The sequence below is a fragment of the Genypterus blacodes genome, unplaced genomic scaffold (genome assembly GCF_046128005.1).
Source record: "Genypterus blacodes isolate CSIRO-AG114 ecotype Tasmania unplaced genomic scaffold, CSIRO-AGI_Gbla_v1 ptg000185l_1, whole genome shotgun sequence".
Classification (NCBI taxonomy): Eukaryota; Metazoa; Chordata; class Actinopteri; order Ophidiiformes; family Ophidiidae; genus Genypterus; species Genypterus blacodes.
In genome coordinates, this window is record NW_027466986.1 from 2,297,720 (window position 1) to 2,323,434 (window position 25,715).

A 25,715-nucleotide genomic window follows, 5' to 3' on the forward strand; every position below is an offset into this window, starting at 1 on the left:
TGTGAGTGAGTGTGAACTGAAGCAAAAAATAAATAATACCTGTGCTGTTTAGTAGCACCTTAAACTAAGATTTGAGAAGACGCATCATAGTGATGATGAAAAGAGAGCAGCAGCGTATGGCCTAAGAGTTTCTCCGGCGTCATGTCAAAACCAAGACCTTCTTGCTGTGAAGGAAGCACTAAGCCACCAGAACAACACATAGACAGACATATGGTACCTAATTGATCTAGGGCTCCAGTGGGTGGGCCATGTGTGTGTTGCTGTTGTCTTGTCCTGAGCTCAGAGAAATAGGAACACCAAGGGTGAAATCAATGGTGGTATAGGGTCCAGATAGTGGAGCAGTGGTGGCGGGGTTACAGCTCCACAGCCTCTCTGTCACATGGCACAATCCTTGGTGGAGACGAGCTGCTGGTCTCTGAATGAGAAAAGAGAATAAATACAATTAGTTAATTTTTATTTATCTGATCTTGCACACACAATTCTATATTTGAATTCTACTAAATATTTTCTGATGAAAAGAACACAAAAAAGGACAGAAGAGTTTCCATTTCAGCCAGGATCTCGTTACTGTAGTCTGCATTGTGTGTCATTGTGAAGAAGGCACGATAGGGACACACCCACAGGAATAAAAGCAGTCTCCAGGTTACAGACGACTTTCACTTATGTCTTCTATGCAAGTCGAAACAGTTACATCCGTTTTCCTAGTCTCAATTATACCAACACAACTCACACAGGGTGTTTACATCCGTTACATTTCCCTCTGGGGAACAAACCGCTGAGACAGTATTTTTTAGCTTAATTCTAATTCCTAACACTAATTCTGGATTTCAGAAGGAAACGTGACACGGACGCAGTCCCACTCTGCTATCAATGGAGCATGCATGGAGAGAGAGCAGACTTTTAAACTGAGTCTTCATCTCCGAGGACTTCTCCTGATCGGCCAGCGCACAGCACAACACAGAGAAAAAACTGCTGGTGGTCAATCGTCTCACAAAGGTCTCGCGACCATGGAGTCATCGCAAACAAGACTCCCAGTAGTGTCTGGATGAATTAACAGAAGATTTAGGTTTCCTTGAGATGGTGAGATGGTATTGGCTGAGACACCAAAGAAAGCAATAGACAGTGTGGCTCTTATTATGCAACCACTACTTTGTACTTCAGATACAGACATTCATTAGATTAACCTGAGACACACTTTATGTCTAATTACCACGAGTAATAAGCTTGTGATGCTATGTAGTTAATGCAATTTAATGATTAACCCATTATCATTACTTTCAGAAAATAATAAAAAATTTCTGCAGGGCAATATTACAAACTCAATGCTTAACGGTGTCTTGTGAAGATCACAGATAAATCAAAATACACAATTAAAAATGTTGGATGTAGCAAATTTCCACTTGAAGCATAATTTTCATAATAGTACAAAGTTTCATTTTAGCTTTAGGGGAGATATGGGATCAACATTGTTTATATAGCGCTACATCACAACAAATTTAATACTTAACAAATTAGGAAGAACTTATGTTTAAGACCCAAAAACCTAAAGAAACCCCTGTAATGGAAAAGCAATGTCATAATAGCAAGTTCCACTGAGAACTCAACAAACCACAAAGTAAATCCCAAACATGTCAAAGGGAGTAGGGGTCAGTGTGGGGACACAGTTGGAAGAGGGTGAATGGTTTGTTAATGTCACACCTGACCCGTTATTACATTACATTACATTACATTACGATCATTGGGCAGACGCTTTTATCCAAAGCGACTTACATTAGATTACCACCCTTCGCAGAGGGGGGGAGCAGAGGGTTCGGTGCCTTGCTCAGGGGCGCCTCGGTAGGGGCTCGAACCGGCAACCCTCCGGTTCCCAAGCGGAAGCTCTACCCACTGAGCCACTGCCCACCTCGCACTGAGCCACTGCTCACTCACTGCCCACCTTCTTTTAGACTTCGTTAAAGGGCTTGTTTGGCTGATGTAGAGCTATTCTCCCGTCACACATAGGTACATGACACCATTTTAATACAGGCTAAGTATGTTTCACAGCATATGCAGGAAACAAATGTATAAGAGAGACAAATCTGATCAGCAGTAGGGCTGGGCAATACATGACACAGTTTCATGCATTCACTGTTACACATCGATACAAATTAACGCTGTGGCTGTCAGAAAAACAAACAGTGGAGTATGAGTGTGTCTCTCTTTTGATCACTGGTTTGACTTTAGCTTTATGTATTACACAAGCATAAAAATAAATGCTTTACAATCACAGCAGCTGCAGTGTCGATCCCGACGAGCACAGTGGCGTTATCGGCCATACAGCGGGGAGCCGCTCTATCCGTTTTAGGCGTTGTTGTGTGTACTATACAGACTGCAGTGAATGACACTTCACATTCAGTCACCATCATGTATGAACGTCGTCTCTCTCAGCGGGGCTACACCTCGTGATCTCACGAGATTATGCAGATTATTTTAAAGATCACTAGCATCACAGCAAAGAGTGGACAACAGCTGAGATGCAGCCTAGCACTGTCTTAAAAATACTGAAATGGACAGAGATAAAGGCTTTTTTTATTATGTTTTTTTTTATTTTACATCTTCAGCAAAATCATTGCTAATATATGTTAAATACTCAATATAAACTAGCTCTAGCAGGGGCCTCATCTATAGAACATAAACCCTAACCCTATAAAACACTGCAGGGATACCCGGCCGAATCCTTGCATCAGCTGAAAACAGAGAAATGGCATACGCAAAGGATAAGTCCGATACATAAAACTGCATACGTGTGTGAACGCCATTCCCCCTTTATAAATCCCAACCACAATAGGAGGTGACGTTTGGAATCCATGTTCTATTCACATACGCACTACTGAAACCACACACATGCACCTAAAAATGCAGTCAAAGGAGGAGGGATGTGACACAGAAAATCTGAACTTTAAGTTCAAATGAATACAGCTTCTTCTTCTTCTACTTCTTCTTTTCCTTTCGGCTGCTCCCTTCAGGGGTCGCCACAGCAAGTCATCTGTCTCCATCCACCCCTGTCCTCTGCATCCTCTTCTCTTACACCAACTAACCTCATATCCTCCTTCAGTACATCCATATATCTCCTCTTCGGTCTTCCTCTAGGCCCCCTGCCTTGCAGTTCCCACCTTAGCATCCTTTTCCCAATAAATTCACTATCCCTCCTCTGTACATGTCCAAAGTCCAAACCATCTCAGTCTGGCCTCTGACTTTATCTCCAAAACATCTAACATGTGCCGTCCCTCTTAGGTACTCATTCCTGATCCTATCCATCTTTGTCTCTCCCAAAGAGAACCTCAACATTTTCATTTCTGCTACCTCTAACTGTGCCTTGTGTCTCTTCCTCAGTGCCACTGTCTCCAAACCATACAACATCGCTGGTCTCACCACTGTCTTGTACACCTTTCCTTTCATTCTTGCTGATACTCATTCTTGCTGATACTCAATACCGAATACACCATACTACTTTAACAAAAGTGGAACTAAGTTTTACTCAAATGAAGCCACTTACAGCAAAAAATGCATCTTTCGCCACTTATGACAACGGTGTACAATATGCTAGGTATTTGACTGATGGGCTGTCAGTGAACCACCTTCTCTGACACAGGGTTATCTCATGCTGATGGTGTGACTGAATGCATCCAATCCTCAATGATAACATTTTGATACCGGAAACAAATGTTGGTTGGATCCTGTGCTGGTCTCAATACAGCGCCCAGAGCTTCAGGTGGTTAAAATTAAGTGGCAAGCGAAAACACCAACCTCCTTGCCATGGCTTTAAAAAGCACCCTATTTTAGTGTAACACCCCATAAATGGTTATTGGCCTACAATATGAGGATAAATCTGTCCGAGTCTCCAGCCTAATCAGCATAAGCATGCATAATATGTATGTATGTATATGTAATGTATAAGGGAGACTTTTGAAAGTGAAATATAAAAAGGCAGACTTGAGTTTTCTAAAAATGCATGTTGCTTCAAGAAGAATGCCCTTTGGACAGATGAAACTAAATTTTAGCTTTTTGGTAAGTCACATCAGCTATGTGTTCACAGCAAAGAGGAAGCTTTCAAAGAAAAGAACATTCCAGCTGTGAAACATGGAGGTTATGGTGTTGATTTCCAGCTTCTGAAAAGGGGCAGAGCACAATCAACATAGAATCAAATCAGAATATCATCAAGGCAATCTGGAACCAAACATACTGCCCAGTGTCATAAAGCATATATCTATGACCCCTATTCTGATTTTAGTCCCTCCCAGATTGATAATCTTGTTGATAGTACTGCAGGGTCACTGCGAACGACTCCCAACTCCATTGCCCCTTTAAAACAGAACATCATTCAACAAAAGAGGTCAGCTCCATGGCATAATACGCAAACCCGCAAACTAAAGCAAACATTGCAGAAACTTGAAAGAATACAGCATTCTAAAAGAGAAAGAAGGGGGCTCAATTTGGCAAGATAGCCTCCAAGCTTTTAGGAAGACCCTCTGTATCATCACTATAAGAGGAGAACAAAAACAGCCCCAAGTTTCTTTTCAGCGCTAGCAATGCTGACAAAAACCCATAACTCCTTTGACCCATGAATCCCCATAGATATCAGTAGTAATGACTTTATGAGCATCTTGGATGATAAAATTATAAAAATTCGAAACAAAATTCATCACCTACTGCTCTCAGTAGAGACTGGTGTATCCTCAAACACAGAAATCCTTAGAATCAGCTGTAAAACCTGATATATATTTTGATTCATTTTTCTCCAATTGACCTTACTGAGCTATCTTCAATGATTTCCTTATCTCAATCATCAACCTCTCTTAGACCCGATTCCAGCTAGGCTGCCTAGCACTTATCTGCTAAATATGATCAATCTTTCTCTAGGAACAGGCTATGTACCACAGTCCTATACAGTAGCTGTAAAAAAAAGAAAAAGAAAAAAAAAATACAACTACAGGCCTCTATCTAACCTTCCCTTTCTCTCTAAGATCCTCGATAATGCAGCCGTCGATCAGTGACTTGTGTGAATTTCTACATGACCATAGTTTATTCAAGGTTGTTCAGTCTGGATTAAGAGCCCGTCATAACACAAAGACAAAACTTGTGAAAGTCGCAAAATACCTTCTAATTGCATTGGACAAAAGACTTCACTCTGTGCTTGTCCTGTTAGATTTTAGTGCTGCATTTGACTAGAACTGGAGCACGTGGAGAACAAGCTGCAGCTAAAAAAGAGTCATGCAGGATCGTCTGAAGGGTGGGAGTATTTTAGACAGACACCGAATAATAAAATGCTCTGTAAGAACTGCAAAATAGAAATGCTGCTATGGTGCTATGCTCGAACACCTATAGCAAAAGCATTCCAGAGCGCTCTGTCAAGACGGCAGGAAGACAGCAACGCAAGTCCTGTTTACCTTTGGTTCCCGCCCACCAAGCATGATATATTTGGATTATCAACACTGATTCTGGAGTCACTTGAAATGGATTTTGTAACTGTCGAATGTTGAAAGTAATTTCTGCACCGATGCTACCATGCGCCGTTATTCGGCCCTTTCATATTTTCGGTTGACTTTTATATTTTCTGTTGAAGTCACGTATTAGTGAGCTGAATGCCTAACCATGTTTTTAGTCAGAACACAAAGAGACCCATGGCCTAAGAAAGAGAGGAAGAAGGAGACATTGTGTGTATGTGCTTGGGTGTTTGTGTTAGTGTGTTTGTGTTATTGAGATGTGATTCAGACTGAGATACGTTTTAGTTATTCTTGTGTTACTCAAATTGCACTCATTTTAATGCAAGATGACTTTATGTTGGGCTGCTAAACTTGAGGATGCACAATTATTCCTTCTGAAAGTGACTTCAATATTACATTGTTTAATTTATTTTTGTTGTTGGACTGCCTAATGCAGATTGCACTCTATCAGTTTTACTTGAATTGAAAAGGCACTTGCTGAAATTGTTGGACTGAAAAAACGGAGATCACCAGTTAAGGCTGGGCTGTTTTGTTGTGGAATAATACAGTGCAAACTTTGTTTTGTTAAATTTGTATGTTTTCAAGAGAAGATGATTGAATAAAATATTGAAATATTATTGAGACAAATTTGATATTTATTTTGGGAAAATTAATTGTTGTACTAATTGAGCAATAAAATAAATTCTGTAGATTTATCGACTGATCGGAAAAAAATCTTTAGGTGGAGCCCTGTATTCGACACCATTGACCACCACATTCTACTACATAGACTAGAACATCTAATTGCCATTAGCAGAACTGTATCAAACTTGTTTCTCGTATCTGTCAGATCGATTTCAGTTTGTTCATGTAAATAATGAATCTTCCATGCACCAACAACACTGCGTTCCTCAAAGTTCAGAGCTTAGGCCAATGCTATTTATATATCACTTTATATTTACATCCGTTACGAAACATAATTCAGAAACACTACTATATTTTCATTGCTATAATAATTGTTAATTAAATAAACTCCAAGCATGCCTGAAGGACATAAAGACCTGGATGTCCTGTAATTATCTCCTACTTAACTCTGACAAAACACTAATGAGATAGCAATCAAGGATGACATAGCCTTGGCCTTCAGCAACCCGGTAAGAAATCTAGGAGTCATCTTTGATGAGGACATGTCATTTAACTCACACATTAAACAAATATCAAGGACTGCATATTTTCACTTGTGCAAAATTGCAAAAATCAGGCACATTCTGTCACAGAATGATGCAGAAAATCTTGTCGTAGTGTTGTAGTTCATAATTATTAAGCTGCCCTTATAAGTCTCAAAAAACTCTGCAGTTGGTCCAGAATGCAGCTGCATGTATACTGACAAAAACTAGGAAAAGATATCATACTTCTCCAGAGTAGAATTTATCATTCTTCTGCTCATTTTGTGCTTAATGGTCAGGCTCCATCATACCTTAAAGAGTTCATAGTACCGTATTACAGTGATTTTCACTAGTGTGCAGCAGCACAGAGAGAGTCATTAGGTGTGTGGTGGGAAATTATCCAACTTCGACGCATGCGAGAGGTGTCGGTGACAAGACATACAGCGGTGGATAAATATTTGAAAAGGAAAAATGAAGACTCCGAACTGGGCCCTGGACAAACTCTTCAAAGGTGAAGAGAGTAATATGAGTGATGGTCAAAAGAAAGCAAAAATGGTGGGCTCAAGCAAATACAGCGAAAGATATCTTTCGTTTGGAGTTACTTTCACCGGGGATCCTGATGCACCGACTCCGTCATGCTTGGTGTGTGGGGAAAAGCTTAGAATGTGTGACCAGTGACCAGTGTCATGGTCCCAAGCTAGCTTAAACGCCATCTCCAAACAAATCACCCGTCACTTCAAAGCAAGAACACAGACGATTTTGTTCGCCTGGGAAAAAACACGGAGGAACAGGCAACCTTTATGAGAAAAACTACAATGGTGTCTGCAAGTGCTCTCAAAGCTAGCTACTTAGTAGCTGCCAGATTAAAAAAGCCACACACTGTGGCAGAGACATTAATAATAACTGCCTGCAAAACCATTATAACTAAGTGAGTACAAATAAATTGAGAGACTGTTGACTAATTGTCATTGTAAATGTGTCATTTTGTAACACTTTTGGTTGGGATTTTTATAATGTAAAAAATGTGCCTTAGCTCAAACAAGGTTGAAAAACAGTTCCCTATTACCCGACTAGAACGCTGCACTACCACAATGCAGGCTTACTTGTGGTTCCTAGTATCTCCAAAAGTAGAACAGGAGTGTTGTTATCAGGGCACTCTCTCCTGGATACATCTTTCAAATTGGGTTCAGGGGGCATCACCCTCTCTGCATCTAAGAGTAGGCTTCAAACTTTCCTTTTTGATAAAGCTTATAGTTAGGGCCGGCCAGGCCCTGCTATAGGCCAAGACTGCTGTGGGACTTTCCATGATGCACTAAGCTCCTCTCTCCTGCTCCCCTCTCCATTTGTACATATCCATGTCATTGCATCACTCCTGCATTTCACTAACTTTACTCCTTCCCTGGAGTTTTCTTTGCTCTCTCATCTCACAGGTTCTTGTGGAAGCTCATGGGGGAATGTTGGGTTTCTTTAAATGCCCTGTATGTTAAGTGCCTTGAGATAATGTTTGGTGTGATTTATTTCTATATAAATAAAGTTGACCTGAATTTAATATATAGATGAGGATCAGCGGAATATTTCCTGAGGAAGATGAGATAATTCTACATGTGCAGAAAGATGCTGGTGATGCTAGTGAGAATGTATCTTTAAATGTCAGAAAAAACATTGAGACAAAACTTTCTGCATTAGTGGTGTTGAGGTCTGGCCAAGGCTGATCTCAGATGCACCACAGTGGCTGTGATATATATTTGAGCCAGGTCCTCTGGCAGCACAAGCATGGAGGCAAGCCTCTTCCTATGATGTAGCGAGTGCCATTTACCTTGATCCGAAAAGCCAGGTATGTCATTGGCCACAACCTGAAGCCATTTGTCTCTGTGATGGAGAGGAGGTCACTGAACAAATAGCTCTGTATCATTGACAACCCAGCCCATCCACTCAATGACAAATTTGACATAGAACAGAGCTAATTTTCAACATACTCATTCAGTTCCGCTCTCGCCGATAGGGATTCAGGAAATCATTCCTCCCTTCCATTATCACACTTTACAACAGCTCTCCTCTGGCTGACAGGTGATCGGACTGTGAATTGTACATTGTCACTATTGCACTAGTTTTAATTGAACTCTCACATTCGCAGTTTAAATTCATCCATTCCATATCCGCTTTATTTACCACATTTCGTTTTTTTGTTTGTTTATAGCTTTCAACGCATGTGTACAGCTTCAATTATAGCTTTGTCATGGCTATTTAATTTATTTGTCTTGTGTATACTTTTTGCATTTTATTATTTTTACTTGATTGGTTGTCGTGGCTGCTGTTTTTACATTATACAATGCTGTAACATGACAATTACCTTTGCAGGATAAATAAAGTCTATCTATCTGTTATATACACTACGTCCTGCATTTGTTTATCATTTCTTGCTGGAAGCATGCACAATTGGAGGCACGATATTGCACACCTTAATGTGACTTATCGCAAATGTTCTACTCTAATATTGAGAGTGCTGCATTAAGTAACCAGTAATCCGTGAAATGCACAGAAAAAGACAGGAGAGCCATGTTTCATACAAATCACAAGCAATCAGTGAATAGGCAAAAACTATTGTTTATGAATGAAAGAAAACTTTGAGGGATGCTTTTCACCCTTAATGTGGCATCAAACTTGACAGTACCTTTTATGAATGTGCATGTTCTGGCCTGATTTCAAGGCATCATGTGGATTTACTGCGGCTAATCAAAGCTGTAGTTTACCCTACTTAAATGTTAACCCATGAACATAATGTAAATGAACATGAAACAGTCTCTGGTTCTAAAATCAATCAATAGATCAATTGACAGCCCTGTCAATGGAACTAGTGCAAATGTTGTTCATGCTACCAGATGATATCACTCAAACAACCTCAAACAACTCTGTGCAGTTGTTTTTGTGTACCCCCTAATTGTTGTCTTCAGATCTAAAATAAACTACTGAAGGAGAAAATAAACTGACTGAACTGAACCAAACAATCTAAGCTGTGAAAACACTCCAACTGTCATAAAACATAATTCTTCCGCTGTGTCTCTTCAGAACAGAACAAGGCAGACGTTCTATATTACACACCTATGAACCTAATCATTCAGTCTTGTTCTTCTTGAGTAATAATTTGGATTGTGGCACAACTGAAATCAACGCAATACAACTAATAGCATTGGGATGGCGTATTTGTAAAGCAGTATCAAGTGACTGGAGCACTGCTTAAAAATTATGCAAAACACACCAACAGTGTTAAAACTGCGTATGATTTTCTATATTTCATCATTTGTATCACTTTGTTTTACACTGTCTCAGCTGTTGTAACTGTCACTCATGTTAGTAAACTATCCACCATTCATCTCACTTCTATTGTGCCATTCCTCTCTGTGAAGCTAAATAAGCATCACTAAATCACATTGCCATTCATATTTACTAAGTCAAATAAAACACAGTTAACTATCTCTGTCCATATTAGGGTGTGGGTTTTTTCATCCTTACAATACTTAACAATGTAAAGTATTGTATCATCGTCATTCAATTCATGACGATGATAATAATTGCTGTACAGTCTAAACACCTTTTGCAACAAATATACTGATGCCATATCTGATGGCTGAGAGCCAATAACATGACACCTTGGTAAAAATGGGACATTATGACCTATCCTCTCAAACTCAGGCACACAACACCTATATGCTCCACTTCACAAAACTGTTTTATACATCCATATGTACACAACAGTGACTACATTTAATTTACTCACTAGTTCCCCCAGGGAATAAGCATACATCCAGATGTGACTCCATGTGCTCATGCTCTGTTTTTCCAGAATGCTCACTGGCAAAACCCCTTTTATGAAAACAAGTCACAGCTACAATGTTTTGGCAAACCACTGTTTTGATTCCTCACAAATAAAACCACAGACTGCAAGGCACATATGAAACTCTCCTCTTCATACTGCTGCCTGCCCTTCGTCATAAAATCTGGGGCATTGGGTCATGACTGTTAACTGAGGTTGTGGTCAGACTGCAAGCCTTGGTGCTCATTTCTGATTTATGGCTCATGTTTTATTGTTTTGTTAAGTTGTTCACATTGGTCTTTGAATGTTGCATGCGTGCAATTCCAGTCTGGACATCTCGCACCCGTATGTGCAAAAAACTGTAATAACTTACTTCTGTAATACTTACAACACGCAGACATAAACAACACTTGCATATTAAATAGTTACTATACTTCTTTTTGGAGTCCGCTTGGAGGATGTGTATTGTTGTATTTGCAGATAGAAGTTTAGTTCCATTAAATGTTAGAACTACGAGAAGATGTAAATGCCACATACACTTCAAAGATCCATGCCACATCCACTCCATGTTCCTGTCATTATATGACTTTACCTTTCTCCTTTCCTCCATTTACTCCAGAAAATGGAGGAGTACTAGAGTGCCGCAGAAGCTTTTTTTCCAGGCGAGAATTGTGCCATTAATCTGATCTAATCTCAGTAGGGTAACGAAGACTTAAAGAAGTGCCGCAATTTTTTCCTCTGTATTCTGTCCTGTTTCAGCTTTGGAGAAACAGGCGCTTCCTTACACCTCGCGCCTTAGAAGTCTCGGTTAGAATATCACTTGCGAAAGACACGCCTCTTTCAGAAGGTTGTCAACTGATTTCTAAGGGCTACAGTACACCAGCAGTTTTGTGGTGATCCAACATGCCTAAATGTCCTCAACCTAGAGGTGAAGAAAACAAATATTTTGTAGAAAGGTTTTAACAAGAACACAAGGTGAAGTGCTCACAATATGGCTATGATAATTTGAGACTTTTTTGTTTGTTTTAATGCAATATCCTAAAATTGCTTTTTATTGCATAGTGCACGTGTCAAACTCAATTAAAAAAACTCAACGTCATTTTATGTGGCGAGAGGAAAATAAACCTCTATGCTGCTTATAACCGTACATTGTCCATAAAAAACCTTTCCCACAATGCATATTGATTTTGTGACCGACAAAGTGTGGCATCCCGCCACTAAAATGCAGTGATTCGACATCAGCGTCAGATCAGTGTTTAACGAAGGTGATTATCTGAGGAAGGATTCTGATAATTTAGTAAATAATTATTTTATGAACGGCTTTCCGTGCCTTACGATCTTCTTGAAATTAGCACACAGCAGTATTCAAACCGCTCTTTTACGTTCAATTTTAGCTTGGTACTTTTCACTAAATGCTGCGTGTTTGTTCTGGAAATGTCCTTGAACATTTTGCTTTTTCCTTCTCTTATTTATTTTAATTTCTCTTAAATTTCTCTCCATATAGCAAGCGAATTATCTCCTGTATTGTTGGCAGTGAAAGCAAATTGCAACTGTCCAGGCAGAATTGAACTCTCTATGTTCCTCCAAGACTTTTTTGGGATTCATCCACCGCTAGTGAGTCAGTTCAGTTCACATTACTACACAGATGTGTAAATGTATGTACATTTAAAATAATTTCTAGATCTTGCCAAGTTGTTTTATATATACTGTATTGTTATTATTGTTTATTGTTGAAATTGGACTTGTTTTACCTAAGAAATTTCAGGTTGTTCATTATGTTAATAAAAGTAAACATTTGCAATATGAACTAGTAGCTCTTTGCACTAAAACAAAGGGAAAACTTGGAGTTGTCCATTTACATCGATTTTTAGGTTGTTATGAAATGATCTTCCTAATCCGGCCCACTTGAGTTTAAATTGGGCTGAATGTGGCCCCTGAACTAAAATGAGTTGTAGTGTAATGAATTCACTGTAAACCTGGTTTTAGCAATGCTGCCGGATGACGTAAGTGTGAAAAATTACCACATTTTCAGGAGACCCATATGCAACATAAAGTGGTTTTAATCAAAGCATTGGTTCACAAATGTGGTAATGCTGATAGTCCAATGTAAAAATGCATAGTTTTCAGTAAAAAAAAAATTCTTGAGGAAACCCCCTCACCCCCTGCTACTTCACACCACCCCATACCGTGACCCCCTCCCAGCATGAAAGCACCTAAAACACTATGCAGTCATTCGCTTTGTAACAACCACTGCTAGTGTGTCTTATACATCTAAAGTTGGCGGCCATCATGAAAACTGGAAACATAAAATATCATTATGAAACAAACACTGGCACTTTGAAGAAACATTCAAACATACAGCAGCCTGCCGTAACGACACAGTAAATAAGTGAGCTCAGAGCCCAGTAAGGACACTGATGAGTGTTGAACAAGAACAGAGGTCCTCTCACAATCCCTCATTGCTCAACACTGTGCAAAGGAGTGTTTGCTGAGGATACAAAAGCAATTTTCTGATGGAGAGACAGCGAAGGAGTGCATACATGCGGCTGTGGAGATGTTGCTACACGGCAAACAAAAAGAGAATCAGTGGCAAACAATTATGCAGATCTCTCAGTCAGATCTAAAGTATGAGCAGAGGATGTGTAGACACAGCTTGTTGCTGCCATTGAGAGTGCACCATGCATTGGCTTAGAAGTGGATAAATCAACTCATGTAAAGGATAATGCCCAGCATTTGGTGTTGTGAGTTTACAGTGCAGGGAGAAAGGACTTCTGTGAGGAACTCTTAGGTGTGACAGCACTGGCAATGCACATAAGAGGAGAGGACATACAGCATATCTGGCCATAAAGATGTTGGCACAGTATATAGAAATATGTGGTCTCTATTACCACAGATGGGGCACCCTCCATTATAGGAAGGGAGAAAGAAGCTTTGAATCGCATGAAAGTGGTAATTCCAGACCTGTCCAGATACCACTGCACTGCTATTCACTAGTCTGCTCAGTAATCCACTTTGGCAGAGGAGTGTACTGAAATTGTGATTGTGATAGAGCAATTAAACTCATGAACATTCTCAGGCCATCCTCATCCTATGGTCAGCTGTGTGCTTGTGTGAATTCCACACAAGCGAGGCTTCAGGCACTGCTGGCGTCAACCTGAAGGTGCTCAAAGCATGCGCTCCCCAATTGGTGTGAGTTAAAGGTCTGGCTGCAGCATTTTGAATCAGCCAAAGCCTATAAATGTTTTCGTGTACCAGACACAGTCAATAGACTTAGCTGTTAGACTACTTTCACCCGGTCTGACAGAAGGTCTATAATCCAGCAACAGGTTGAGTCAGGCACATGCACGGGAGAGTTTCTCCTGTAGCAGACCCGGGATGAAGACTGAGCTGAAGTCAACAAATAGGGTCCTGGCCTAGGTTTCTGGGGAGTCCAGATGCTGGAGGAAGAAGTAGAGGGCCATGTTTACTGTGTCATTGACAGGACTGTTGGCTCTGTAGGCAAACTTCAGGGCGTCCAGCAGTTGGTTGTCAATGGCTTTGAGGTGGGGCAATCCCCCGCCCCCACCTCAGACTGTCTGACCACATTTCTAGAGCCCTGTGCTGAAGACAATGAAACCAACACAAAAGACACTGTGTAGCTCAGTGACACTCCAGTGCTCCAGGACTGCTTTGCTTGCACTGACTGGCAGATCTTGGGAAGATCAGGGAAGCAGCAACAAATGCTAGAGAGGTGGATCTGGGAGAATATGCATCATCCATCATGTGGATAACGAACAATCACCATCTACCCTAACTAGAAACCCTGGCTGAATGCACAGGTCAGATCCCTTCTGAGAACTTAGAATGTTAGGGAGGTCCCTTCTGACAGTCCAGCCCAGCAAAGTTGCAGGCCTGGTCAACACCAGACATTCCAAAAGACTGTGCAAACCAACTCTCAGAGGTGTTGACTGGCATCTTCAATATCTCGCTCACACAAACAAAGGTGACTCCTATGTCAGACTGTTGTTCCTAGATTTTAGCTGCGCTTTCAATACAATCATCCCACTAACACTGATACACAAATTGGAGACCCATCACTGTGCACTGTGGTCCTGGTCATTTTAACAAACAGGAGCCTCCACGACACCACTTCCTCCCCCATCATCCTCAACACTGGGTCCCCTTAGGGATGTGTTCTGAACCCCCTTGCTGTACACTCTGCTGACCTACAACTGCTCAGCCACATTCTTAAGCACACAATCAACTATGAGATGGAGTTCAGGCTAGAGGTGGAACATCTGGTGCAGACCTAACGATCTCTGTATCAATGTGAATAAAACAAAGGAAATTGTGACTTCAGAAAAGCCATTAGGAGCCATCCTGCTCCCATCTGCATCGGGGGGAAAGCTGTTGAGCTCATCCCCAGCTTTGAATACCTGCGAACACACATCACCAGGAAGACCAACTCCAGCAGCTTAATAAAGAAGGCCCACCACTGGCTGTACTTCCTGAGGAGGCTTGAACGGGCTGGCCTGAGGACCCCAATCCTCACATCCTTCTACAGATGTCTGGTGGGGAGCATTCTCACATCCTGTGTCACTATGTGGTATGGAAACCACTCTGCTGCAGACAGGAAGGCTCTGCAACGGGTAGTCAAGTCTGCACAGAAGATCCTTGGCAGCAGTTTTCTAGAAATTTGGGACATTTAACCAGCAGATGCAGGTACAGGGCTGCCAGCATCATGAATGACTCTTCCCACCCTGCTCATGGACTGTTGACCCAATGTAGCAATACTGTTGAGGTAAAGCTGGAACATGAAAAATGTGACGGTATGGTATGCCGGCTAGTGCGTGGCTGTTTCAGTAAGTGGTGAGGAAATTTCCGTCTTCCCATCCAGTTTTCATTAACTGCACCTCGTTAATATGTATATCTAGTACACTACATAGATTTTATATTACTATTGCTAAAAGTGCTTCTTCTGTTCTGACAACTTCTTGTAACTTTTGTTGCATCAAATGAATAAAAGACAGACTCTAAATATAACATTTACCATGCTGAATGACACGTAATGTTTGTTGGATATTGGCTGCAAAATTTCGCTCTCGGGATCTCTTAAGTATCACACTGTTAAAGGTTTCAAAGAGTGACTACATGCATATGTAGACATGTGGTTCCTTCAAATGAAAAAGATGACAAGAAGGGGAAGAAAATACAAGTTCTACAGACTCCATGGATGGTCAACTAGTTGTCTAGTAGCTGTCGCCTGAATGATATCTAGGGCCGGTTGGATTTCTTGGAGGACACTAATAGAGCTTTGAAAGCCAATCCCCCTGCCACCCTAGCTGAGATTACATTACATTACATTACGAGCATTTGGCAGACGCTTTTATCCAAAGCGACTTACATTACATTACCACCCTACGCAGAGGGGGGAGCAACTGAGGGTTCGGTGCCTTGCTCAGGGGCACCTTGGCAGGGACTCGAACCGGCGACCCTCCAGTTCCCAAGCGGAAGCTCTACCCACTGAGCTACTGCTACTGAGATGGATGCACTATGCCAAAAGGTGGACAACCTCGACAACTGCAAGAGACGTAATAACCTACGGATCATGTTTCCCTGAGTATTGCGAGAAGGGCGACCCTCTTTCTTTCCTCCAGGCCACTCTTGAACTGGAAGACCATAGTACTCTTTTTTCAGTGTTATTATAATTTTTAGAGTTATAATGATTCGTATTTTAATCATTCTTTTCTCCACAGCTGGGAGCAAGAAAATTTGGACTATCAAATTTTATGTTGTGTGCTGACAATAATAAGAGATTTGGCCTGATTTTGTGGAACATAAAGGGGTTGAATAATCTGACCAAAAGAAAAGAAATCCCTGTCCTTCCTTAAATCAGAGGTTGGAAAGATAGATGCTAGTTGGGTAGGACATTCATATTCATCTTGTGGCACAACAAGAGGCAGGGGAGAGGCAATTCTTATGAGAAATGGCCTACATTTTAAATGCGGAAAGGGCAATAGAGATCATTCAGGGAGACTCCTACTGATTTTTGCAAAAATACAGGGGTTCACATTGATCTTGGTTAATGTTTATGCACAGAATACACATTTTCTTAGAGAAATTGAAAAGAATAGAGGAGGATGAGTGATTTTCCTGTTATCCTAGGGGGAGACTTTAATCAAGTTATAGACCCTAATCTTGACCGTAAACCTCCTTCCGAGTGTGCTGCTCCACAAAAATAATGAATATGTGTGCATATCTCTGGTTTCCCATTTGCAAAAAAGTCTGCTCTTGGATGCAAACTTTAGTCAAGCTCTATGTAACTAAATAAATTTCTACACAGACACAAATTTACCATCGACACCATCTGCTGGAGTGACCTGGAAAGCTTTTTTAGAGGCCATATTCTTCAGTATGCATCTTTTTTGCAAGAGGTTAGATTGGCCAAATACTTGTATTATCATATATATAAATTATTTACTAGTATCTCATTGTCACCTGCCTGATGTATGAACTTTATTGACCCAGAGAGCAGAGTTTTGCCTTATATAGTATTTTATTTACACATTGTGAGGAAAGGAACAAAGCAAGCAGGATGTTAGCAAGATTCATCAGACAGCGAGAAAATGCATGGTATTCTCAGATAGAATTTCCCTATGGCAGTGATCTCAGCGGAAGCGTCCGATAGGGTCGAGTGGCGGTCCTGCGCTATGGATTTGGCAAGAAATTAATTGGCTGGCAGCTTCCATGTTAACCCCAAAGCAACAGTCCTTACTAATGGTGTCATACCCTATAGTTTAGACTTATGAAAAGGTACTGCACAGGAGGATCCCTTATATTCCCATCTGGCACTCGAGCCTCTAGCTGCTGCCATACGTATATAGCTTGTGATTTTACAGGGACTCAAATAGGAGGGACAGCTCATAAAGTTATGCTGTACACAGATGATGTTCTGATTTTTGATGCAACCCTCTGCTCTTGACTCTATGGGGTAAGGCCAACATTCTCAAGACAAATTGTGCCCCTGTACTTATTTATCTCCTACAAGCCATCCCAGTTAAGTTCCCACTGAAGTATTTTAAACAATACGACAAATTATGTAATCAATTTCAAACCATGCTAGACTTGGCCCGAAAAGGATTAATGGTGCGCCCCTGCCCGCCCTCCAGGACCTGTACAACTCAAGAATCAGGAGGCGGGCACATCCTCAAGGACTGAGGAAGAACATCAATGCACATTCCTCCCCTTAGCATACATCTTTATAGATATAGTTGCTAAGCTGTACTTGCACTTTATTTTATCTTGTGTTTTTATCTTGTCTTGTCTATTTATTGTCTGTAAACATGTATATCAGACATGGGCAAACTACGGCCCGCAGCCATATACGGCCAGTTGGGCTTTTTAATCCGGCCAGCCGAATTATTATTATACTATTATTCAATTATTTTCTATTTTAAATAAACCTCGTTCGATTTACATTTCCCCGCAATGCCCGCGTTTCCCCAATAGATGGCGCACTTCAGAGGCATTGACCATATTACTCCCTTCTTCACTTTTTCGCTTTGCCCTACGAGCCCTTCTGTAAAAATGAGCGGGTCAAAGAAATGAAATGTGGACAGTGAGTGCCGAGAGTTTAATTCGGAGTGGACAACAAAATATTTTTTCACTGAAGTCCGTTTAAAGGCTGTATGCTGATATGCCAAGAAACGTGGTTTTCAAAGATTACAATATCAGCCGTCACTTTGCTACGAAGCACGCTAACTGCGCTAGCAAGCAGTCAACGCAAGAAAAAGAGGCGACGCGAAACGCAAAGAAATACAGCAAATCACTTGACAACCTGCATGGAGAATTCTGCCGTAGGTTCTCTGAGTTTGAAAACATTGAAAAGTCACTTCAACTGGTGTCCGGTACCCTGTCACAAGGCCCTGAAACAGCGCCACAGGCGCAGCATTTGGAACTGATCGATCTTGAATATGACCCCGTCCTAAAGGAGAAGTTTAATTCTCTTAAACAGAATGACTTTTATGCTTCACTTAACAAAGCCATGTTTCCAAAGGACGGCACATAAGTTGCTGTCATTTTTTAGCTCGACCTACGTATGTGAGCAGACATTAAGCGTCATGAACATCAACAAAGCCCGTCAAAGATCCAACGCAACACTTTTGTTGACGGACGGAGGGAGGGGGGGGGCGCGCGTGCGCTTCGAAATTTGCGCTGCGATTGTACGCAACACTTCTGTTGACGGACAGAGGGGAAAAAGGGGGTGGGGGGCAGGACAGTTTTCGGATCACCGGCTCGGCTCGCGGACTAATCGAGTGAAGTTGGATAATTTCCCACAGCACACCTGACGATCTCTCACAGCACACCGGTTGAAAAACACTGTACTATAGAGCTAACAACTGCCGAAAACATTGTCTGTGACAGCATACTTGGCCAAAACATGTTTTCTGATTCTAATGTCATAAACAAAAAACTAAATGACAAAACCATCAAAAAATTGCACACAGTAAGGGGCAAATTGGCTCCCACACAAATATTGGCAAAGGAATTGACAGCAAAAAAAAATGCACTGATTGCACACAGACAGGGGACATCCTCATTAGAGGGCTACATCAGAAAACACTGACGATCGCTCAGTACATATCAAAAAGCCCAGTGAAAAAGCCCTGGCTAAAGATACATAAAAAATAATAAATAAGGGCTCATGATCTTCATCACAAAGGTTCTGTTCAGTTTGGAATCAGTGTGGTTTTAAATATTAAAAGCGATTTACAGACTGTGTGGACTAAAATGCATTAGAAGCCTAATTTCCCTTTACAATAATTCACTTCATGTTAACAATCGGATAGGCAAATATTCAAATATGCAATAACATTTTTCTAGCACTGTATATTCAAAACAAAATATACTTGATACCAGAAAATCATTGTAGAGGATGGATAAGGGTATTTGATCAACTGGACGAAATAGATGACAGTCTTTCTGATATAGATCTAGATTCTAGAATATAACAGTGTAAAAAGCCATTTCAACTCCCTTTCTGACAAGTCTCAAGTCAGGATCACAATAGCAAAAAAAGCTATGACTGTAACGTAGCTTTTTATAATACAATATTAATTATCTCAAATGTTCTTATTTGTCTTTGTAATTTTTATAAAGTTTATTCAATTTATTACTATTATATCTTTATACATTGATTCAGTGAACCACTCTTTATACAGCTCTGTACGCTTGTAGGTAGTAGGTAATTAGTTAATGCAGTTTGCTCCGTTGCTCGACTTAGTATGCGGAATAGTAAATAAAATAGGTTGGTGGCATTTTTAAGACCTTTGAACGGTGGATTCAAGGATTATGTCATAATCAATGATAATTAAGTCCTTGATTTTGCAAAGAAATATAAGACTTTAAGGATCCGCAAACAGCCAGTAAAACCAGGTCCTATCGTACTTCAACACCTGCCAGTTATATCTCTTTCCCCATTTCTGTTGTAATTAGCCTCTACTTCACTACACATTGTGTGAGATTACAGAACAGCACACCTGTCCATTATGACAGGTACCCGTGTAATCTGGTCACAGTCAGATTGAAGGTTGAGTCTGACAGAATGATGCACCTCCACCACGACATTCACTCACACTCTTTATGCTGGAATTGGTCTCTCGCTCTCGCTCACATTAAATTGAGAATAAATTAAGGTCACATATTTAACCCGAAAATTAACCAAGGGTATATTTCAAGTTATGAACTACTAATACACAAGTGAAAAATGTATTTGCATACAAAGGCAATACATACCTGTATGACTTACTCAGACAAGAACATTAATCATGTGGACTCATCCCTAGGGTGAAACAGGACATATAACTGAATATACTGTAAATACAACTCTACGTAACTCGACTGTTAAGGATCAATCAAACCCCTGAATGCAAGCATCAGAATAAAGACATTGTATTCTTCAACCCGTCCATGCTAAATATACATACAAATATACAAACTCGCTTTTTGTTGTTGTTTTGCTTTATTTTTGTTTGGCTTGGGTACTGCAGAAAAATGCAGTTTACCAAAATACTTTTTACAGTCCGCACACATATGTTGTCACAAATGTGAGCGGTATGCTCACATTGTCGAGCCCTGTCTGTAACTATGTATTGCAGCTCACGCCATCTTTTTTCCTGAGTTCTCTGATTTGATGAACATCTATGACAAAAATGATTTTACTTAGACTAATAGACTTCATTTCCGCATCAATGGCTATGACTTTGGCTATACAAACACATACCCCATGTCAGGGTGGGAAGGCAAGCCCACTTTTCTAAAATCACTGCTGAAGGCAGTGGAGGCATTAGCTCAGTGGGTAGAGCTTCCGCTTGGGAACCACTCTGAGCTTCTGCTTCGAGTCCCTGCCTAGGTGCCCCTGAGCAAGGTACCGAACTCTAAATTGTTCCCCCCTCTGCGAAGGGTGGTAATGTAATGTGAGTTGCTTTGGATAAAAACATCTGCCAAAATGATCGTAATGTAATGAAGAATAATAGTACTCTCTGGGTGGCAGTTTAAATAGCCAGGCTTCAATTGTTAATTTGTTGTATATTTTTATTGAAGAAAGCATTTTACATGACAGTGAGCATACAGTTATGGGACATTTTGGAGATCGTTTTTGATACAGAAAGAGGGGCGGAGAATGTTGATTGGGAGCCATGGAGTGAGATAGATAAAATAAAAGATAAAATGTATAAGGGGATGGGGGGACAGTGACCCTGGTCAATGGCAATTGGAGATGAATAGTTGTGTTCAGTGTCAAAGTAAAGGTTGTGAGGCCACCTTATCCCACTCCTGCTAGTCTGATCCATGCGTGTAGCCAGTTCTCATATACAGGTTATGTATTTATTATTATTATTTTACTCATCTCAATAAACATACAGGAGCGAAGAGAGGCAAAGTTAGAAAGAGAGAAGAAGGGGGAACTGGAACCCTGGAGAAAACTAGGTAATGATCAAGTAAAATTTTTTTTAAAGCAACAGCAGAAAGCCACAGCCGCCGAAGGTTGTGTACAAATGTACAGAGTTAGGGTTAAACAGAAGTGTGGATGCCGAGTCATGGATGACATCAGTACTGTTGGTTCGATGATAGGTTCAGTTTTTTTACAGAATGATGTCAAACAACAGTTGAGGCAGTTACAGATTGCATCGTAGGCTGTGCTGGGAGAGGGAGAGAGAGAAAAAAGAAAACGCGGGAAGGGAGAGGGGACCAACCATTCCTACATGGCAGTTTGTTTCTAAAGAAGAAGCATCAATGTCTCTTTCAGGATACAACCTATAATAATAAATGTATAATAAAAAACTAAGATAAATGTACTACATCTCTACATTTCGGTTTCTTCCCAACCACTCTTAAAATCGCAATAGTGAGACCTCTCCTTAAGAAACCCCACCTGAACAGTGCTGACCTCAGCAGCTACAGACTGATTTTCAATCTTCCTTTCCTTGCTGCACCGTTAGAAAAAAATGTTCTCAATAAGCTTTACACTAGGGATGAACGACAAATCATTTTACAATTGCGATTTCAAAGAGCGCGCCTACCCAATCGCAAAGGCTGCAATTTAGGTTATACAAAATGCAACACATCTGACCCTGGTTTTAAATTGCGGCATCTATTGTTTTACAAACGTCACAGACTTGCTTATCAATCAGAAGTACGATGCCCCTTGTGTACAAGTCATGCTAATGGGAGGCAGTGGCTCAGTGGGTAGAGCTTCCGCTTGGGAACCGCTTGGGAACCGCTTGGGAACCGAAGGGTCGCCGGTTCGAGTCCCTGCCGAGGTGCCCTTGAGCAAGGCACCGAACCCTCAATTGCTCCCCCCTCTGCGAAGGGTGGTAATATAAATGTAAGTCGCTTTGGATAAAAGCGTCTGCCAAATGATCGTAATGTAATGTAATGTAATGCTAACCAATCAGATGTGGCACAAAGCAATTCACCTACAGACAAGGGAAACCAGGCAAAACATTACATTTGTATCATCAGGCAGATACTTGATTGTGCACCAGAAGCTAAATGGACCCACCATTTTCTCCACCTTGAAAGCCTTGCAGCTAAAAAGACGTCACCAGACTTCCACGAGGTGATGGATGTAAGTGTGAAAACCATCAACTCCATTATAAATAATGCTGTGAACTCCAAATGTTTTCCCAAGCTTTGTAACGACACAGAAGCAGATAATGTCCAGCTCTATCACAGTAAGGTGAGATGGCTAATAAACTGACGAATTAGGTCTTCTATTTTCTAACTGACAAGAAATCTCCTCTTGCACATGACTATGCCAACACGAAGTTCACAGCTGAACTTGCCTGCCATTTTTCACTGCTGAACCAGCTGAACATCTCAAGTTCAAGCTTTCAGAAGGAAACTTGCTTTGTGGACTACGAGGGCCCACACAAAGAGCATAGGCATGTTTAATCTGACATTTTGGAAAACACCCTCAGGTAAAGATCAGCACCTCTCACAACTGGCTGAGAAATTTAATGAATACTTTCCTGGGGATCCCAGAGAGGGACACAAGTGGATTTTGGACCCATTTTCTGTGGATCCCACGGAAAATGATGTTGCTTTGCCCTCACATCTGGAGTCCCAGCTTCTGGAAGATTCCACCAACAGCACTTAAAAGTTGCAATGGGGCAAACTGGACTGGGCTCCTTCTGGATTGCTGTCTCAAAGGAGTACCCATGTCTGGCACTGAGGGCTGTGAAACTCCTTATCCAATTCAAGACTACACACCTGTGTGAATCAGGATTCTCCATTGTGGCCACAACTAAGACCGAAGCCCAAAACAGACTCCGAGCAACACTGGAGGCTACTCCGAGAGTGAGCCTTTCCCCCATTCCACCCAGACTGGATCTGATCGTGTCTGAGAGACAGGCCCAAGTGTCTCATTAAGAGGTGAACATAAAAGGGACTTGTAGCTTGTCAAAAAATTGACTGTTGTGACTGTTCATTTGTCACAGATATGACGCAATTGTCAAATTCATATGCCGATTATGAGGCTGTATATTTATTTACCCTTAATCAAATTTTATTTACAGTTTATTTATTGATCTATTTAATTTGAAACTTTTAAAATTTTGAATGAATCTATTTTATCATCACATAATAATATAATAACAATTTTGATCAAATTTACATGTCCCTCCTTTTTTGCTGTAGTAAAATCTAATAACAAGTTATTTTTGTGTTATTAGGCCTGACTTGAGCATTTAAATTTGTACTCCTGTGTTGTTCCGTGAATTATTTGCCTGTTCAGCATCTTGTATGTGCAGGTTTACTTACATATGGTAAATAAATGTCTGTGATGATCACATTGTATCATGTAATTTATTTGACAATGTTGTTGCTTGTTACTGTAAGTGGATTTGATTTAGTTATTGAATACAGATCGATTAGTTAAACCAATACAGTGTTAATATTTGAATAGGCCCCGGGCCCCTTTGTACTTGAAAAGTTAGGCCCCGAGGTCAAAAAGGTTAAGAACCGCTGATTTAAAGAATTCTAATATTTGGTGTAATTTTGACAATATTTTGGTAATAGAGCATTTTTTGACACAGTGTGAAAAGAATTAAGCAAAGCTTCTAGCATACAATGTAAAAAAAAAAATCAGAAATGCACTATTCATAATGAGGCTGCCTCACCTGTTGACACTAGTACCCCAAGTCAAAAGTCCAGCGACTACTTCATATCAGCATATGAGTTATTTTTAACTTTGGAATCATTGAACAAGTTAAAATTAATAATACTAATAATACCAGTACTAATAATGATAATAATAATAATAATAACAACAATAATAATAATAATAAAACCCTGAGCAAAGACAATAGGTTTCCAGCAGTACTAGTGCTTGGACCGTTTATAAAAATAAAAACAATAGAATAGAATCAGAGCAAAAACCATAGGGTTCCAGCACCACTAGTGCTTAGACCGCTTATAATAATAAAAACAACAATAGAATCCGAGGAAAAACAATAGGGTTCCAGCATGCACTGCATTCTTCTAACCCTAATTTAAGTATGTTACGACCTGATCCAGGGGTATCGGGATGTAAAACAAATGTAAAAAAAATAAGAATGTCCTCACCCCATTGTCAAGTCAGCCACTCAACAAGAAAATAAATCATCAAACAATATGAATACAGTGCGAAATTCATTTACAGTGATCAACTAACAACTCACAACCATAACAATAACATACAAAGAAACACCAAACCACTACCCAAATACTTTATACAACAAGATTACAGAGCACCGTCAAGTTATCGAATGATCACAGGAGGCTGGGATGGAAACCGGGTGAGGACCGAAAAACGCTGTGAGCTGTCAGCCATAGTAGAAATAGTAGTAAATGTTTGTGCGCTGGGGGGCTGCATCAAACGACCAGTTTCTCAGATAGGAAAAACCATGTAAATTTTATTACCTACACCAAATCACAGCCACTACCACCATGGTTCTGTAATAAAGATTAAAAAGGTTAATAGGAATTATTAAGGCTTTGATCTCTAAACACTATGCAGCATTGTACTGCTTCTGGTGACAAAACAAGAGATACAGAATCATGTCGCTCACAAAGCTGATGAAGAAACACTGAGCCACAATTTACCAACACATTACAAACTTTTCTAACAGCAGCTAAAGATGGAAAACACAAGAGTTGTTCTGTAATACTTTGCATCAAATTTTGTTTCCAGTAAGGGCCTTGGAACAGAACCTAAATATTCATCCCACATATGAAAATGTATGCCGGTGTCAAAGTCAGAATTCCGGTATTTTGACAACAGAAGTAAAACAAACAATAAAAGAAAATCAAGACTGCACACTATTGTCCCTGAAGTTCGATTTGCCAATCACGGTGGCAGCATTTAGTGGGCCGGTGTTCTTTTCAAACTTAGAATACAAGCATCTGGGTGACATTTTCACGGGTTGGTTGCAGGTGCGCAGGGGGGAGGGGCGGGGGGGTGGGGGTTCAAAACAAACAGCGAGTAAACCTACTGCAGGCTCCAGTACAAGAATGCTGTGACAGTGGCAGGCAGGCTGCAGCAGTGCTGTGTGCTAAAATGGCTGCTCATTCTCTATACAGACAGAGCTTAGCTGTGAAGGGAGGAGGAGGGCTCCCACTCCAAACAATTTCTCTCAAATGCAGCTCATCCTTAGGTTGACATACCAGGTATGTGTTACAAACAATGGGAATATTATTGTTTTGTAATGAAAAAATAATTAATGCATGTGATTTTATTCTAAGGGATCCTGTGGGGTT

The 25,715-nt window shown here is 40.6% G+C and overlaps 1 protein-coding gene across 2 annotated transcripts in view; it reads right to left on the bottom strand.

The window, feature by feature from the left end:
* ncoa1 (nuclear receptor coactivator 1) overlaps nt 1-25,715 on the bottom strand; it is a 59,174-nt gene that overhangs the window by 31,093 nt on the left and 2,366 nt on the right. For both annotated transcript variants that reach the window (XM_076168045.1, XM_076168044.1), the window contains exon 2: nt 218-415. The gene's annotated coding sequence lies outside the window, so the exon portion shown is untranslated. The remainder of the gene's footprint in view (nt 1-217; nt 416-25,715) is intronic.